Raw genomic sequence first — 14737 nt, forward strand, 5'->3', positions numbered from 1 at the left:
AGGGGCGTGTCAATAAGATGCTTCTCACGAGTATGAGCAGTAGTGCGTAATTTGACCAGGCGGAGCTACATGGAGCAGCTAGAGGCTGCGCTGCCAGTGTAAATGACAACCTACAGAGATGCGGTCCAACTACAGTGCCCCCAAGCGACCCTATTACAACATGGGGGGACCATCGGTCTACACGGAAAAATCCTGTTAAGACCTATAGCAAATCACCAGGTACAAGTGCAACTGATAGCGATGACTAATATAGCATAGTATTTAGCTATCACAGAACATGTGTATACAAGTAAGATTGATTCATTAAACGCAATGTATGTGCAGTGCGCATTAAAATCATCTTGATTAATGTATTTAATTTTTTTTATTTTATTTTTTTAAGATAAAAAATTAAATCCAGAATTGTATGTTTATATTGTTAAGAATTGTTCATTTAGTTTAGAATTTATTTTTTTGTATGTGTTTTGATGTGACATTTTAGTGAACAGATGCTTGTGCGTATACTGCACTCTGTTGTGTCTATATATACTTACACCTAGGACTAGATTTACTAAGCTGCGGGTTTGAAAAAGTGGGGATGTTGCCTATAGCAACCAATCAGATTCTAGCTTTCATTTATTTAGTGTTTTATACAAAATGACAGCTAGAATCTGATTGGTTGCTATAGGCAACATCCCCACTTTTTCAAACCCGCAGCTTAGAAAATCTAGCCCCTAGATTCAAATGGAAACATATCTTGAGAGGTGTTTGGAACTACGCTCAAGTTCTATGCTTTTTTGTAAAACGCAAGTTGGGCCCAAACATGAATCAGGTCCACTATAATTGTGTTATCCTAATACAAGATGCAAATACAATCACTAAATAATTGCTTAAAAAACATGTGAAATATAAATTGTATGGATTGTTTAGCCTTTTTCAGGACATGTATAGATGTAGGGGTAAATGTATCAAGCCTTGTAAAAAGGAAAAGTAGAGATGTTGCCCATAGCAATTAATCAGATTCTAGCCATCACTCTCTAGAATGTACTTGATAAATGATAGCAAGAATCTCATTGGTTGCTTTGGGTACCACCTCCACTTGTCTTTTTTACAAGGCTTGATACATTTACTCCATAGTCTTGAGCACTATGAGTTACACCCATGTCATAGAAATAATGTGAATAAAATATCAGGATTTTTTTTCTTTAAATCACATTTATTTTTATTAAGTTTTTTTAATATTACAAATATGAGGACAAAATAAGTACTTCAGCCAATACCCAAGTTTGGTACAACATTACAAAGAGATCTTACATTGTCAAATAACTGTACATGTGCAATAGGGGAATATAATATACAAGATCCGACAGTGATGGTGCAAGTACAGGAGATCAGTTGAATATATTATTATAAAATGGTCTCATCTGCAAATTCACTTTAGAAATGGTTTACACAGAGAAAGAATAATTTACAATGAGAGTCATTACAATACAAATCAGCTTCTCTTACCCAGGGTGTGCACTCAGGAGTGTCCAGGGGAGTCTCTGCCCCTCCCGGATCATTGATGGAGGCCATTTTGACTACATGTGTTCATATTTAATCTCACAGATTTTGCTGGTATATACAAGTCACTTATGTCCAATGGTCTCATACACTAAAGCCACCAATTTCTAGTTGAGGTCCTCCAAGACCATCCACAATCTCGCTATGCTAACCTTGGCCAGTGAGAGTAGGTTCATTACATATTATCAGGATGACTGATCTATGTATATCCTGGGGGCAAGGAAGGCAATGGGAACACCTATTCACTATATACACTTTAACACAATGAACCAAAAACGTTGTACTTTCCATCATCCCCCCAATAAATACCAGTATTATCCCTTTGCATCGACTTTTGAGAGAATTTGGCTCAGTGCCCCTTCCAAATGTATTTAACCTAATGGGCTGCTCTGGTCTCCAGCTGCTGCCAAGAAGAAAACTATTAACACGGGGTGTTTATGGAGGGGGAGTTTAAGGTTAGAATAAGAGAAATGGAATGTGACACAGAGGTGACCTCCTCCACATTTAAGTGAGTTTTCAAGATATTTTATTATATTTCTACATCCAGGAAACATTAATATTAAAGGAAAACTTTTTCCAGACTGTTCTGTGCAATTTCATTGTTAAATATGCTTTATATTAGTTGCGCACCATAGAACTATATAAATTGAAAACATAATCATAGTTCCCAACTGTGTATGTTAAACCCATCCATCATCTCCAAGTGTCTTTTTTGGGACATTACAAAAAGATGTCAGTTGGTTATTGACCTGAAATTGGTGAGGTCCATATGTCACCACTGATTTACTGCACAAGAGCAGGGACCACATAGTTTTATATTGCTCCCTCTAAACTTATTCGCATATAGAGAGAGGCATGTATGTAACACACCTCTGTATAAGTAGTCGTAAAATAAGTAACACTAGACACTAGATAGTGCTAACATAATACGCAGGGCCGGTGCTAGGGTCCATGGTGCCCTAGGCATTTTGAAAAAATCGGCGCCCTCCTCCCCCCTCACCCCGTCTTTCCTTACCTTGTCACACTACCGCCGCCTCTCTGCTCCGTCTCCTCCCCTCCACTCACTGACACTAGTGAGTGGAGGGGAGGAGACGGAGCAGAGAGGCGGCGGTGGTGAGCAATAGCCTCTCCCCCCTCCCCCGTGCATCTGAATGCTGTGCGGCGGCCGTGACAGGTATGGTCAGCGGTCGCCGCACAGTTTTTTAAGTAATTTACATTCTTGTGGCGCCCTCCAGGCGCCCTCCAGAGCCTGGCGACCCTAGGCAAGTGCCTAACCTTGCCTAATGGGAGCGCCGGGCCTGATAATACGCTACTCTAGCATAAATGAGTGGTGCAATTGGTAACTAGCCCCACATATTAATCCTGCATAGCGGGTAGTGGTGAAATAAATTGTGCTAGCTGCACATAATGCAGTGCTAAGATAACAAAATATAATGACAGTGTACAAAATGTGTTACAGTAACATTTAAACATTTAAAGCATTCAAGAAAATCATTCTTCACAGTGATCAGCTGTGTGCAATAAGCCAACAGACAGACAGTGTATGTTCTGTGATTTCAATTATAATATTATATGTGAATGGGAGGGCTCCAAGTTGTACAAGTATAGTAACAAGAAGCTGGAGCCTCATATATCAGTACTGTGATAGAATAATATATAATGGGGATATAAAGATGTCTACTACAGCCTGAGTGCTACAGCCTGGATTGATATATCCATATGCAGGGGTGTCGGAACTGAAGGGCTGGGTGGGGGGGTGGGGGGTGGCCAGAGCAGGCAGTTGCCCCCCTATGATTTCTGCTGGGTGGGCAAAGGCTGTTGCCCCCCCCCCCCCCATGAACTTCTACACAAAAGCCTTCATGCTACTTCATGGTATCTGATCTAAACTTGTGAAACTTTTTTAAATGATAGATTGTCTTGTAATAACTACCAAATGTTCTTTAACATAGATTGGCTTAGTATAGATTTAATACGGATTGATTGATTTGTTTATTTAAGAAACTCTAAGTGTTCCATTCATAAACATTTAATAAATAACCTGTATTGATGATGAACAACTATTCACTTTACTTTTACCCTGAATTTTGTGTGGTGCGTCCAGTAACATGAGATATAGCAATTTAAATTTATAGCACATTCCATAACCAGTGAGGCAGTGACTATAGATTTAAAAATACTCCCAATCAAATGAGATTAGGCTATTGTACTAATTGGTAGTTAATATTAATACTAATATTTATTTAATAATGTATAAATACTAAAGATGTTCACTGATCCCCGTGTTTTGGTTTTGATTTTGGTTTTGGATCTGGAATAAATTTGTGTTTTGGTTTTGGTTTTGGCAAAACCGCCCTTGCATGTTTTGGTTTTGTTTTTGATTTTGGATCTGTATTTTTTAGAAAAATAACTAAAATATGCTAAAATCACATAATTTTGCTCTTTTTATGTTCCTACATTATCATTAACCTCAATAACACTAATTTTCAGTCATTTGCAGTTAATTTTGACCACCTCACAGGTCATAATATTATTTTCATAAACTTTCGGGCAAAGACTACAGCAAGCAGGCTGGATGCTAAGCGACAGAGCAACGGCACAAATACACAGCAGTGCATAACATATCTAGGAAACATTACCACACTACTGTCACTCACCGGACTGTGAGTGCTACTTCTAAGGTAGCTAGGAACCGTGTCCGTCCATTATAATGAGGTACTGCGCATGTGCAGTCCCTTTTAACCTTCAGTTCTGTTCCTTTAACTTAATTGGCTGATCAGGCAACACTCCCTATATTAAGCACCTGTGGTCAATACCACGTTGCCTGATCTTGGAGTCTCATTCCTCATGAGTCTCTGAAGGTGTTCCAGTGCCTCCTCGTGTGTTCAGCTTATGCTGATTCCTGTTTGCCGTTTGTGGTTTCCAGACCACTTCTACTCCTCGTGTTCCTAGTGACTTCAGCAGCTGATTCCTATCCGCTGCCTCCGTGTATCTACAGTTACAGATTACTGCAAACTCTCCTGTGTTTCATCGTAACTCCAGCAGCTGATTCCTATCCGCTGCCTCCGTGTATCTACAGCTACAGATTACTGCAAACTCTCCTGTGTTTCTTTGTGACTCCAGCAGCTGATTCCTATCCGCTGCCTCCGTGTATCTACAGCTACAGATTACTGCAAACTCTCCTGTGTTTCTTCGTGACTCCAGCAGCTGATTCCTATCCGCTGCCTCCGTATATCTACAGTTACAGATTACTGCAAACTCTCCTGTGTTTCATCGTAACTCCAGCAGCTGATTCCTATCCGCTGCCTCCGTATATCTACAGTTACAGATTACTTCAAACTCTCCTGTGTTTCATCGTGACTCCAGCAGCTGATTCCTATCCGCTGCCTCCGTATATCTACAGTTACAGATTACTTCAAACTCTCCTGTGTTTCATCGTGACTCCAGCAGCTGATTCCTATCCGCTGCCTCCGTGTGTCTAACAAGTTACAGATCTCTCCAACTCTCCTGTGTTACATCGCTACTGTTCCAGCTGATTCCTGTTAGCTACTTCAGCGTGTCTACAGAGTCCTGCTCGTCTCAGCGCTCCAGTCTGCATTCTACCTGCCGTCAGCTGACCCGCTGCCTACTGCTTCTACAGTGTGTCCATTTGTGTCAACTTGCCTGTAAGCATCGAGTCTACGCTCCTCGGCTTCCAGCTCTGCTACATCGCTTCAGCTCTCCTTTGGTCTCCTGCTGTTCAATTCGATATACTACTGCTTCCTGAGTATTTTGTCGTCCTTGCTGGCCTACCTACAGTGCGCTGCACCTACCTGCCGCTTCCATTCTGCAAGGACTCCTCATCTCGTCAGTTCCCTGCCGCTCAGGTATCCCTGCAGCTATCTCTAACAGCCTGCTCATCTGAACCACGGTATGCATACTTCTCATTGACTGTGCTGGTGTATTGCATATCCATCTGGACTGAGTTGTTCTCCTCCGGAGTTTCCATCCTCTGAGACTATTGCTATTATTGACTGTGTTTCCTTTTGCTGGACTATTCTAGTGACTTTGTTTATCTGTGCAGTGCTGTTCATTCATTATTATTATTGTGTGCAGTTCAACGTGGGATCAAGTTCAGTGTACCCGTGTAGACTCTGCATTGCATTTATCTCCTCGTGTCCTTCCTCACATATATATTCAGTGGTACAACTTGCTAGAGGCAGACCACTGATTCCTGTTTCCCTGTGTCACCAGTTGCATATATCCTCTCACATAAGCAGTGGTACAACTTGCTACACGCAGACCACTGACTTCCCCGTTACCTTCACCTGGATTCCATTCCTTCACTACAGACAGCGGTACAACTTGCTATACGCAGACCGCTGACTTCCACCTCCTTATTACTCCTGGACATTCCTTCTCACTATAGCAGTGGTACAACTTGCCGTGCGCAGACCACTGACTACCCTCCCGTGTCCTTGTCCATCCGGATCCTCGTGTTCAGTTACCTATTGTTTACCAGTGCTGCTAGTCATAGACTTTCTGAGCATTCTCTAACCATCTGCTGTTTCCAGTTCCATTATCACCCTGCCACCAGAGTATCATATACCAACTCTACTGCTCTGATAAGACCATCAGCGGGTGATACTGGGTAAAGACTCCTAGTGCCCGTGACAACTACATTTTGGCGACTATGCTTCATCCTAGGTTTAAGAGCTATGTCTTCTCTTTATTTCCCACTGTCTCAGATTACAAGAGATGCAATGAACTCCTGGTGAGCAAGTTGACAGCTGAAGTGGTACCTGACAAGACGTCATCCCCTCCTTTAGTTTCTCAGGCTACTGCTGCTAGGAAAAAAACTAAGCTTTTCTAAGAGGATAATGCAGATGATTCAGCAGATGATTCAGCAGAACATTTTGACATTTGGCCTGGTCTAATAGAATTGCCCAAAAATCGTGACAGCTCTGTCATAAAATGAACTACAAATTCCACAGGGAAGGCCTTTACTGGCATTTAGATCAAAGTACAGAGACTTCTGTAATTCTGGATTTCAGCAGGGATTAATTAGTATTGTGTGAGGATGATGTACACACTGATGAGGGTGAATATGATGACAGTGTAGATTGCAGGTGCTGAGATCTAGCTGAGAGAAGGGAGCTAGCTGATGCTGGTATGCATGGTAATATTTTGGGTAGAATGGCAGGTTGGCAATTTTATGTTTTTCTACAGTAAACTTTCACCTTTATTAGAGAGGTGTTTTTTGCTATAAAAAGGTACAATCTTTTTTTTTTACATTTTTGTCTTTCCCTGACTTAAAACCACTATGCACATGAACATAGGCTTTAGCACATGACGTAGAGGGATTAGTATCATCATGACTAAGACTGGAGAGTGACAAGAACAATGTGACTGAAGACTCGAGAGTGACAAGAACACTGCTACCCTTGTTTCTGTGTGACCGACAGCACTGAGACTGGAGAGTGACAAGAATAATGTTACTGAAGACTCGAGAGTGACAAGAACACTGCTACCCTTGTTTCTGTGTGACCGACAGCACTGAGACTGGAGAGTGACAAGAATAATGTTACTGAAGACTGGAGAGTGACGAGAACAATGTGACTGTAGACTGGAGGGTGACAAGGACACTGCCACCCCTCCTGTTTCTGTATGAGCTATGGCACAGTACAATGTCACTGGAGACGTTTAAGAACACTGACAGCCCTATTATTACAATTTCTGTTTCAGCACTGAACTTAGCCACCTCTCCTGTTTCTGGGTGATCTATGGCACAGTACAATGTCACTGGAGACGTTTAAGACCACTCACAGCCCTATTATTACAATTTCTGTTTCAGCACTGAACCCTGCCACCTCTCCTGCTTCTGGGTGATCTATGGCACAGTAGAATGTCACTGCAGACTTTTAACAACCCTGTGAGCCCTATTATTGGAATTTCTGTTTCACCACTAAACACTGCCGCATCTCCTGTATGTGGGTGAGCTATGGCACAGTAGAATGTCACTGCTAGAGATGCTCACTGACCCCCGAATTTTGGTTTTGGTTTCGGTTTTGGCAAAACCGCCCTTGCGTGTTTTGGTTTTGGTTTTGGTTTTGTTTGGTTTTGTTTTGCTATTTTTGAAAAAAATACAATTTTTTTGGTCTAAAATAACCTAATTTAGTGCTCCAACAGTTTCTTGGATAAGTAAGGTAATTGTAAAGCTAATAAATTATGAAAAAAAAACAGTTTAATCCCTGGTAGGCCGTCCTTAATTCTAACACTTGCCTGCAAATTATACAGACAAACCTGGTTGTCTTCCCCCTCCATCTTTGACTATTGGCAATGTAGCCATCGTCTTTGGGTGTATATTACACCCTCCACTTGTAGTCAAATAGAAAAAAATAAGCCTGCTTTGACTGGACGTTAAATAGAAATGGACAAAGGCAGTTTGGTATCTGTCTGCATCAGACCCCCTCTCCACTACTAGTAAAATAAAAAACTATTCAGCCATTATAGACTGTAGAATATAAATAGAAATTGAGAAAGGCAGTTTGGTATCTGTCTGCATCATCTTCATCAACATCCGCATTAGCGCCCTCGTCGCCTACACAAATATCCCCCTCTTCCTCTTCTAATTCCAAAGTGGCATCCTCAATTGGTGTATCACCGGCTACACTCGGGTTGTTCAGGCACACATCAGCAGAACTGCTGAAAGGGCCCTTCTTTATGGGTACACTAACAGAATGCTCACGATTACACATACCACTGGTGGATGGACTCTCCACAGGGATTGGTGTCATTTTTTTTATCGGCAGTTAACTTTTCCTCAGTTACAGTTCTTTTTCGCTTCAACACAGTAAAAAAAAACATTTGTGTGTGTTTTTTTCCCTGATTTAAAAAGACTATGTACTTTTACATAGGCTTTACCAGATGACGTACTGGGAACACTACCATCAGGACTGGTGCCAGCACCTGCTGCTGATCCTGCTCATATGTGGACTGCTTTGAATTCATTTTAATGAGGCCAAAGCACTTGTAGTGCAAAATATTCAATAGATAGTGCTGCTAGATATGACTTTCTGCAGCCAGAAAAATTATTGTTTCACACTGGGGAATATGAGACACCCGAAAAGCACTTGTAGTGCAAAATATTCAATAGATAGTGCTGCTAGACATGACTTTCTGCGCCAGAAAAATTATTGTTTCACACTGGGGAATATGAGACACCCCAAAGCACTTGAAGTGCAAAATATTCAATAGATAGGGCTGCTAGATATGACTTTTTGCAGCCAGAAAAATTATTGTTTCACACTGGGGAATATGAGACACCCCAAAGCACTTGTAGTCCAAAATATTGGGCACTAGGAGTCTTTACCCAGGTATCACCAGATGATGGACTTACCAGAGTAGTATAGTTGGTAATATGGTACTCTGGTAGCGGGGTGACCACGGAACAGGAGACAGCAGATGGTGAGAGAATGCTCAAGGAAAGTCTATGACTAGCAGCACCGGTGATGGGTAAATAACTGTACACGAGGAACTAGCTGGACAAGGAAACGTGAGGGTAGTCAGTGGTCTGCTTATAGCAAGTTGTACCACTGCTATAGTGAGGAGGAATGTCCAGAAGTAGCGAGGAGGAGGTGAGAGTCAGCGGTCTGCGTATAGCAAGTTGTACCGCTGTCTAGGTGAAGGAATGGAATACAGGTGAAGGTAGGTAACAGGGAAGTCAGTGGTCTGCGTATAGCAAGTTGTACCACTGCTTATGTGAGAGGATACTTGAAACTGGTGTTACAGGGAACAGGAGTCAGTGGTCTGCATATAGCAAGTTGTACCACTGCAATATATATGTGAGGAAGGGCACGAGGAGATGAATGCAATACAGAGTATACACGGGCACACAGAACTTGATCCCACGTTGATATCCACAATACAATGATAACTAAGCAGCACTGCTACATATACAAAGTCACAATAACTATCCAGACAATAGTGAGCAAAGTCAATGGTAAGAATAGTCTCAGTGGATAGGAGACTCCGGAGGAGAACACAACTCAGTCCAGCTAGATATGCAATACACAAGCAAAGTCAATGAGAAGTATGCATACCGCGGTTCAGGAGAGCAGGCTGTCAGAGAGACGTGCAGAGATACCTGAGCGGCTGAAGGCCGGCAGGAGGAGAGACCACTGGAGGGTGGAAGCGGTAATCAGGTTGGTGCAGCGCACGGCAGGTAAACGAGGCAATACTCTGGAAGCAATAGTAAGAAGAACTGGAACGTGAAGAACACGGGAGAGTTAAGCCGGTCTGATATCCAGTAGCAGAGATAAAAGCAGCGGAGCGCTGACCCGATGAACACAGGAGAGTTGAAGTAAGCAGGAACTCTGTAGAAGCACGGAGGCAGCGGATAGGAATCAGCTGGCTGCAGACACGATGAACACAGGAGAGTAGAAGTGAGCAGGACTCTGTAGAAGCACGGAGGCAGCGGATAGGAATCAGCTGCTGCAGACACGATGAACACAGGAGAATTGAAGTGAGCAGGACTCTGTAGAAGCACGGAGGCAGCGGATAGGAATCAGCTGGCTGCAGACACGATGAACACAGGAGAGTTGAAGTGAGCAGGACTCTGTAGAAGCACGGAGGCAGCGGATAGGAATCAGCTGCTGCAGACACGATGAACACAGGAGAGTTGAAGTGAGCAGGACTCTGTAGAAGCACGGAGGCAGCGGATAGGAATCAGCTGCTGCAGACACGATGAACACAGGAGAGTTGAAGTGAGCAGGACTCTGTAGAAGCACGGAGGCAGCGGATAGGAATCAGCTGCTGCAGACACGATGAACACAGGAGAGTTGAAGTGGTCTGGAAACCACAGACGGATAACAGGAATCAGCAGGAGCTGAATACACGAGGAAACACAGGAACACCTTCAGAGGCTCATGGGGAATGAGACTCCAAGATCAGGCAACGAGGTATTGACCACAGGTGCTTTAAATAGGGAGTGTTGCCTGATCAGCCAATTAACTAAAAGGAACAGATACTGAAGGCTTGAAAGGGCTGCACATGCGCAGACCCTCAAGATGGTGGATGGCCACGGTTCCTGAATACACGAGAAGTAGTACTCACAGTCCGGTGAGTGACAATATTCAATAGATAGTGTTGCTAGATATGACTTTCTGCAGCCAGAAAAATTATTGTTTCACACTGGGGAATATGAGACACCCCAAAGCACTTGTAGTGCAAAATATTCTAAAAAATGCCTCCTCTATCCTCCTCTCTTCCTGCTATAACAATTGCTAGAAAAATTGCTAGCAGAATTTCAATAATAATAGAAAGAATAAGATATACAATAATTGCTCTGTCCCTGCTCTAATACAGCCTGTGACCTAACCCTGCTCTCTCCCTCTGTCAAATGGCGATGGATTGCTGTGTAGGCGGGTATTTATGCATTTCAAATATCGCGAGAACCGAGCTCTGAGATCCGACGACGTCACAATTGCCTCGATTTTGAATCTGAATGGGCGGGAGAGTACCGAGTCTGCTCAGCTTGGTACTCGTATAACTGAATTTCGGGTGGGTTCGGTTCTCGGGGAATCGAGCCTGCCCATCTCTAGTCACTGCAGACTTTTAACAACACTGCCAGCCCTATTATTAGAATTTCTGTTTCAGCACTCAACCCTGCCACCTCTCCTGTTTCTGGGTGAGATATGGCACAATAGAATGTCACTGAAGCCTTTGGAGAACACTGCCAGCACTATAATTTGTCTTTCAGCACTGAAAACTGCCACCTCTCCTCTGTGTGAACTATAACGCTGTAGAATGTCACTGGAGACTTTGAAGAACACTGTCACCCCTCCTCTTTCTGTTCTAGCTATGACGCTGCCCAACTGCACTGGAGACTGCCAACAACCCTGCTACCCCTTCTGTGTCTCTCTGTGAAATTCCCCGGGATCTCCGTGGAAGGCGGTATTTATAGAATCCAAAACTTGTGAGATCCGACAACGCGACAATGACGTTTTGCCTCGTTTTCAGCTCCGAGGGTGTGTAAAAGTACAGAGCCGGCTCCGCTCAGTACTCTGGTTTGGCTGTGTTCGGGTGGGCTTGGTTTTCTGAAAATCGAGCCCGAGCTTCTCTAATAAGTACATTTTTATAGTAAAATAAACAATGAAACTGACAAACACTGAAACAATGAATCTGGCAAACATTGACCAAAATTAACATAGGATTGGGAGTCTTTATATATCTACAGTCACTGTAGAGATAACAAATGCGAGAAAAAGGGGCCCCAAGCCCTATAGTAGTCCACATCTATTGATTGATAAAATAATATTGTACATGGAGAATTTAAACATTAGAGGAGACGTTAAAATAAATAAACTGTAAGACATATAGGAAAATTATTCTGTGAGCCCCATCTCCATGGGGTATATTCTCTTCTCCTCTTTGCTGTTAATCTGTTGCACACAGACAATTTTGTTTTTACATATCACAATTTTATATTAATATATCGCTAAAGATCACAGGACACTATATAGTATTTATTGGACACATATTTTAACAATTTGAGAAATAAAATAAAATGTTAATAACTCAAAATATTTACTTTGAAAAGCAATTTGGAGTCTTAGAAGTGGCAGTTTAAAATAATGTGCCCCCCCCCCCAGCTCTAGAAACCTTTTTTCTTGTCTTTTTGACACCTCTGTATAAATCAATGTTCATATATCCAATTTGTTGGCTCCTATATTCAATGTTATAGCACTTTTGTTTATTTATGTGAATTTTTGTGTGTTCTTTAAAAATATTTTTATTATATATAGAAAACTGTGCCATGTCAATTTACTCAAAGTGGTTCCCAGGGAAGGTGTGTCCACTCCTAACATAATTTAAAGTATGTTGTCTTTGCTCATGTGAAATTTTGGGACACATATCTTTACATGTGAGCTTTGAATGCTTATGCAGAGGACCAGGCACACACTTTTTATTAGTTGAAAGCCATGAAATTCAATAATAGCTGCCTACTATAGGGTTTCAATATCATGTTTTAATATAACAAGTTATTAATGAATGTACCTAATCAAATTCTAGGATTCATTTATGAGGCTAAAAATGTTATGACTGTTTCCCTTCAAAGCTTGTGTTATTATTATTATTATTATTATTATTATTATTATTATTATTATTATAATTATTGTCATTGATTTGTAAGGTACCACTGTCCTCAATAGCACCAGACAGTGGGGAAAAAAGAGCATACATAAAACAAGGACATACAAGGAAGACAAAATAAATGCAGAGGTAATGTCTTGGCCATATAACAAGTATCCTTTAGATGGGGGGGACTCACCTAATAACTAAATTGATGAAGTACTGGTAAATATGAATTTTATTTCAAGTTTCATATTAATGTAATCTCTAATTTGATGCAAAATAATTTTTTTGTTAGCCTTTAATAATTATATTTACATGTTTCAGCATTGCTTGAATGGAGTGAATTTTTTTACCAGGTATATATATACAGTATATATTGTTATGTCCATGCCTATCGTCACCAATAAATGTTGTCCGATGCGATCAGTGTGGTTCTAATGCACAAGAGAGATTTAATAGCAATAAGGAACAAAATACAATAAAAATGTTACAAAGTATAACCGATACATATGCAACGCACTCTGGATCCAGCTGAAGTCTATGTTGGCAAAGAGGCTGTTCCGGTACTAGAGACCAGTTTATATACAGTTTGCTTAAAAAGAAACAGTGATGATGTCACAATAATGCGCAGATAACAATATCAAAATTCTTTATTGGTCCATGGTATATGATGTTCCAGAAGAATGCTGGTCATAGGTCAATTCAATCGATCCTGTGTCCAAAGGTGGGGGCAACTCACTCCAACTGTTGCATACGTGTCTTTCCGCCAAAAAAGCTGTTTAAACTGACCCATAAACAGAGTGCTTTTGAGTATTAATCTCATACTATTAATAACTAGCAATCGCTTTGTGCGATCGCTCCTCCGTTGATACCGGATTCCCGCTGGTAAAATATGGATTAATATGAGACCAAACTCTATACATTTCTGAGGACCTGAACCATAAATACCTTTACTGTAGTTTTATCTTTGCACAAATTATCTGTAAGTTCTCATCAATAAATGAATATGGGTTGTAACTTTAATAAATGTGACCTATTTACAAATGTAGGTGTGATTGTGAGTGTATGTGCTGTTTACCTGTGCGATTGCATTATTAACCGCAGTATGACGTAGCGTACTAATTGCAGTCCCACAGTAAATCAATAGTAATTAATTTAGCCGACTTCATTCAATTATTGGACTTATCTCTCTCTCTCTCTCTATCTCTCTCTCTCTCTCTCTCTCTCTCTATATATATATAGATAGATAGATAGAAAGATAGATATACAATTCAAAACACAGATGCAGGTGCAACCTTTAAGCTCAAGGAACATATTTACACATAATTAGAGACAGCTATATGGTAAACTTTCAGATGGGTGCACCTGCATCTGTATTTTGCATTGTGTATTGTATTTTCAGTCACAGCAACTTTAAAATAGTTGGAAATTAAGGGGGGCGGACCCCCCGCAATCGGAAATATATATATATATATAATTTTTTAATAATTAACATGAACAGTCAGAGAGGAAACTGAGCATGTGCCCAACGGCGCTCAGATGGCTGAGGGTAGCTGCGCCCCTGTTGCCTGCCAACAGGATGCCCGCCGCCGGAAATGACAAATAGTCAGCCATCATGTTTCTGTCGCATCTGCCTTGATACCTTTCCTCCATCATCTTTACATCTTTATGACATGTCTCCCCTTGTTTCTCACTTAAAGCACCAAGATTATCCGGAAATTTGTGTAAATAGCTATGGAGAACGTATACCTTTATGTTCATATTAGTACCGAAGTTTATGAGCATGTTTTGTACCAATTCTTCATAATCTGCTTTGTGGTTACCCAAGAAGTTCTTGACAATTGAGACTTAAATGCACCAGGCAGAAGCTGCAACACCATTCATACATTTTGTGAAATTAGAATCCTTGATAAGTTTACAAATTTGGGGATCATTTTTCCATACTTACTTAAGGAAACGATCTACAAATGTATGTCAGGCAATCATTATCTTCTCGCTAATTGTTTCATTAGTCCCAGCTTGATATGGAGTGGTGCGAGAATGATTTTTTCCATGTCAACCAATGGCTCTTTAACGATGTTCG

The sequence above is a fragment of the Mixophyes fleayi genome, chromosome 2, assembly GCF_038048845.1.
Source record: "Mixophyes fleayi isolate aMixFle1 chromosome 2, aMixFle1.hap1, whole genome shotgun sequence".
Taxonomy (NCBI): Eukaryota; Metazoa; Chordata; class Amphibia; order Anura; family Limnodynastidae; genus Mixophyes; species Mixophyes fleayi.